Raw genomic sequence first — 5,906 nt, forward strand, 5'->3', positions numbered from 1 at the left:
ACCCCATATTGAAGTTATTGCATGAAAAAATTGCATGACATTTAAATTATTCTCACTTAACTTTGCAGTTTCACAAAGCTACACGCATATGAAAGAACTATTATCTGCCTGTTACCAGCATACTTTCGACTTGGGCACCTTTACTTATTTTTGGGCGGTTGGAGACATTGAAACAGTAAAAAGACTGGGTTTAATTAAAATTGAAGCGACTCAACTGAAAAGATAATGTCTTCCAGCCAATTTTCTATGCAGCTGTGAAAGGGAAGCCTTTTCAGCAGGCCTGCCTGGCAGATTTATCACAGCCAAAGTCCCATCACAAAATGCAATACTCTGCAGAGCGTTTAGGTGGGTGGAGTGAGTGACTTAATTTACGCAACTTTTACCTATCTCCTAATCACTGCAACATAATCCCAGTGTTAATTAAACCGAGCTGCAGCAAGCATTCCGACTGACAAAAGGACAGCAACAAGAATGACAATCACCACGTCTATCGAGAGAATCATCTGCAGTCGGCCAAGTGCCCGATGCTAGCCTCCTACTGAGGTCCACATTGAGGCTGAGACTGCTCTGATGAGCATATGGCAGTCACACACTATTGATTTCCATGCAACAAAATGGCATGGCGGCAACCTTAAGCATTCGGTGTGGGGTAGGGTTGCGGTTGCCGAGCTAATCTATGTCACTCTCAAAATGTAGAACATGCTGCGTCAAGGCATTTATTTTTTCTTATTCTTATTTTTTTTTTTTTTGGCTAAGGCCTGAAGTGAGCGCTGAACAGAGCAAGCGAAAAACGGCGAGCAATGAAGCATAGAAATTGAAGGTGAAGGCATAGAATGGGGCGACGCCAACCATTGGGCGGCAGACGTAGACAGGGGAGTGCCAAAAGACAACAGCAATAATATCAACAGTTCCAATGCGAGGGTGGGTTAATAGGTTCCAAGCATGGAATATCTTATGTGAGTTATCTAGCATATATATATTTAACTTTATGTGTGTCTGGTTTCCTTATCGTTTACTCACAATTTCACTCGGCCTTTCTATGCGGTTTTCATTAAATCATTTTAGGTTCACTGACTTCAATTAAGTACGTTGTGTAACATTTAAAAGATACTTGGGAAAGAAAAAAAGGCCCAACATATGAGCACGCACTTTTTGGGAAACCCTCGTAAAAATATTGCCACTGACCTAGTTACCGAGCACGTCTGAGTCTGGCGCGGGGAGGAAATAAAAAAAATTTGGCTATGCTTGGTTTTTGTTTGACTTGCCTAGACATATCGATGGCATTGTTGCTATTACGCGGACTGGGCCTGCGCCTCAAATGCCACAGCCAGTGGTGTTGTCTGCCAGCGGCTGCAATTTCAAAGTTAAAGTCGCAACAGTCGTAGATAGCGTGGGATGATTGCGGAAAGGTGTCGCACTTAAGAACTAGGACTCGAGAAACAGGCGCGACACTGAAGTGGGTTGAGTTGGCGCCCCTAACTATGGCCGCCGCCTGACATGTCACGGGCAGTAGTAGCTGGGACTGAGAGGCTGAGATACTGAGAGAGACTGAGTGGAGGCATACAGGTCGCTGACAATCAACAAAGCTACACGGCGCAATGCACACAACGGAAACGGAAGCTGCAGCAATGCTGCCAGCGACGCCAGTGATGAAGACGACGGCGACGACGACGACGACGACGATAGGAACCAAAATCAAAATGAGAATCGCAAAATGCAAAATGTAAAAAACGCTGTAAATTGCTTGTAGGCAACGCAGACTACGACGACGACGACGGCGACGGCGACAGCGACAGCGACTGCGATGATGACAACGGCAGATGACAAAAGCGTAACGCAACGACATTCGACAACGTACCCGGTCGGCAGTCGACAGTCGAGAAAACAGGGTGAAGGACAATGCGCGTTCCTAACGTAACGCTTATTGAAATAGTTCTGAAGTGAGCTCGGCGACGCCAGTAGCAGCAGCCGCAGCAGCCGCAGCCACAGCATCAGCAGCAGCAGCAACAACGTAAGCTTTAGTGTCAGCCCCATGCCAGTTGGCGGGGCCATAGACCCAGTTGCAGTGGCGCTTGTTGTAGTAGTACCCAAACCACAGCGAGTGCCATAAACATAGCCCCCCTATTTCTTAGCACTTACCCATTGCCTTAGTAGCCGGCAATTGTTCAGCTAACAATCTGCACTAACGAAGCCAGCAGGCAGTAGGGTGCATGCGTTGGAGACCTTACTGGGCAAAAGCCAGAGACAGATGCCAGAGGCGTAGCTGCAGGGCTCATTTAATGTCAAACCAACCTGGCGGCAAATATTTCATTGATTAGCTCAAAAATTGGCCTCTCTACGCGATTTTCATAAACGCTTGCAATTACTCACACTCTGCCGTTCTTAAGGCGTTGTCTTTGTATGTGACTGTGCAGATGGATGGCTATTGGGTAGCTGATAGTTAGTTACTGCTTCAGTTTTAAAAGGCCTCTTTACGCACTTTTCATCAACGCTAAACGTTCAGGCAGTGCCTTTGTCTATGACTTGGCATCGGCTGTTACCGTTCAGTTTGCAGTTGTTTGGTGATTCAGCATGGTTTAAAAAATTAATCAGAAGCCGCGAAAGGCCCGTCAATGCGGTTTTCATAAATACTAATAAAATTCAATTTGGCTTTGGTTGTCATTGTGCAGGCGGCTTGGTATTGGCAGGCTGTTAGCTGGTGCCTCCACAGGCCATGCAAAATGTAAAAGATGCCTCAAATGCCTTTCTACTCGATTCTGGTAAATGCTAATAATTGGTCACCCCCTGCCCTGTCTAAGGCCTTGGGTATGTTGGTTACCGTGCATATGGCTGGTTATTGGTGGGCTAAAATTTAGTGACTCAGCAGAATTGGCAAAATGTATTACAAGCCTTAAGACGCACCTCTATGTGATTTTCATAAATGCTAATAATTGCTCAGTATCTGCCTTTGTTTATTATTTGGCCATGGATGCACTATGCAAGTGGCTTGCTATTGGCAGGCAGTTAGCTTGTGGCTCAGCAGCAATTGCGAAAAGTAATACAAGCCTCAAAAGGCCTCTCTACTTGATTTTCATAAATGCTAATAATATCCCAGGCTCTGACTCTGTCTCAGGATTTGATGGGCGGATATTTAGTAAAAAAAAAAACAAGCCTTAAACGTCCTCTCTATGCGATTTTAATAAATGACCAGGCTCTGAATCTGTGTATTTTTTGGCCATGGGTGTCACTGTGCAGGTACCTGACTATTGCAAAATGCAAAATGTAACAGAAGCCTCAAAAGGCCTTTCTACTCGATTTTCATAAATGGTAATAATTGCCCAGGCTCTGCAATTTTATAAGGCCTTGGCTATGCATGTTATTGCGCAGGTGGCTGGTTATGGTTAAGTGACTCAGCAGAATTTGCAAAATGTGATACAATTCTCAAACGGCCTCTCTATGCGATTTTCATAAATGCTAATAATTGCTCAGGCCGTTACTGTGCAGATGGCTGAAAATTGGCAAGCAGTTAGTTTGTAATGCAGAAGTGCTTGAAAAATGTATGTGGTATTTATTTATGTACCGAAGGCAGTGGTAAACGCAAGGTGGGACATAAGTAGGTGATATAACCAGCCATCTTTCAATCGATATTGGCTTCCTTCTATTTTGCAAGATATGTACATCTGCAGTACCATATATATTCTATGTAAACGCGTCGATCTGAATTCGATTACATTGCAAGTGTTTTTCAACACATTCAAAAATACATTTTCTATGTATGGGAATAAGGTGCGAAGCGTGTTTAAATACCGGGTAATGTAATGTTGGCAATGACAGCTTGGCGTTAGGCTCAGGTTATCTTATGGTCGGACGACAACGACTAGAGCACTGTTATATGTTACTTTTCTCGCTCACTGTTCGCTTCTACTCAAAACTCGCTGTTGATGTTTCAGCAGAGATTACGTAACCTAAGAAGATAAGCAGAATAGCTTACGAACACTTGCCAGCTCCCCCATATACGATTACTATCCAGCTCCAGCATTCAAGTCCAGCCAAGTAGCATCTGCATCTGCCACCATAACCAGGCTATTGTCCTCGCCAACCGCCTTTCCACTGCCATTTGCCGTGTGGTTCATGTTTTGATTTTGTGCGTTTCGTTGGTTGTAAGCTTGTTTGGCTGTTGTTGGCTTGAAATTGCAGAGCCCGCTAACCACAGCTGAGACAAGCAGCGAGATGGCGTAAGAAGGAGATACAAGCTGGGCGAACAGGACTTTAATTGTAACTTAGACTAAGGCCGAATCGAAAACCGCTACGGAAACGGACCCATACACAAAGCCAACTCACATGCAGGCAACTTACTTGGGGCACACCCACGACTTTACATCAACGGGAGTAATGCCAACGGGTTCGCGTCTCAGCCTCCTTCAACGCAAGGCAGCATTTAATGCATTTGATAAATACGCGTTGTAGACTGCCCAAGACTTAAGGCTCAATGCGTTTCAAAGAAAATTAATTATTATAATCGTTAGTTAGCCAGATTCTACTTTTAAAAGCAACTCCATTTTGGCTTAAATTAAAAAATATATTTTCATCATAAGCAATTACGGTATAGTTGGCCGGTTGCGCAATTAAAAGATTTAACAAAACAAAATTTAACTTTCATCCTATATTGCGTCCATGGGGTGGTTTTTATGAGAAGGGTAAAGCAAGTCCTTAATGAACATAGATCTTTGATAATAAGTTTATAAACATTAAAATATAAATATATATATATGTATATATATATATATATATATATATATATATATACTCAAAAATCATACATTAAAAGAAATTTGGAGACAGTCGTTAATATATCCACATAACTGAATAAACAAAAGAAGTAGAGAGCTAACTAGAATGTGAGCAAGGCCAAGAAAGAGTAGAGAGTAGAGTAGAGAGTAGAGTAGTAAGCGTCTGAAAGCAGAGGTAAAGTTAATGCGATTCCCCAACAAACCTAGTTAATGAAACACTTATAATTAAAGGATTAAATCTATAAAGCTTATTTAAGTATCTGCATTTCGGCGCTGTGGTAAATAAACTTGGTCTGCGTTTGCTATGTAAAGCATCCATATGCACAAACAGACATACATATATCATAGTTGGGCGATGTTGAAAAATATTTTTTAAATTTGCTTGCTGACCTTTTGGTACATGCATAGACACATACAATTATGGTTTATTGGATCCGCAAAATTATATAAACTAAAAGTAGCCTTAAAAACTAAAGAATTGAAAGCGTTTAAGCTTGAAAGCTGTACTTGACTCCATTAAAAATTGCATAAAGGGCGATTCTTCCGAAACATATTTCTAATATTTTATAATGCGCAACTTCAAAGTCAAAGTTTTGAGCCCGTATTCATTAAAACGGTCAGGCAACTATAAGCCTAGCATTCAAGCCTGAAAGCCTTACTTAGATTCATGAGAATCGCATAGTAGTGCGTTTTATTAAAAACTTCATCGAAATATTTATTAAATATTCTAAATTGAGCCTCTTTAAGTTGTAATTAAGCTCGTATTAATTAAAACATATACCCAATTCTATGCCTGCCCATCTTTCAATTCAATAGGCAACACAATTGACTTATGTACCTCCAGATCGAATGGCCTGCATAGCCTAACCCAATTTCAATGAATTGTAAAAATGAAATAAAATCTAGTTTGGAATATAATTACTTGTAAGTTTGGGATTGATCTTGTGCGACATAGCTTTCAGTTAAACTTACACAGTATAAAAGCTGAAGGACCTCGGTAACTGTCCTTTCAGTTAACAGCGGCATTACAGCAGGGAAATTTTTGATAACAGTGGCAGTAAAATATCCCGCACGCATGCCGCCCACCACTTGATAAGAGGCACGTCCCAGCCAGCATTCGACTCAGTTGCCAGCGAG

The sequence above is a fragment of the Drosophila virilis genome, chromosome X (assembly GCF_030788295.1).
Source record: "Drosophila virilis strain 15010-1051.87 chromosome X, Dvir_AGI_RSII-ME, whole genome shotgun sequence".
Lineage (NCBI taxonomy): Eukaryota > Metazoa > Arthropoda > Insecta > Diptera > Drosophilidae > Drosophila > Drosophila virilis.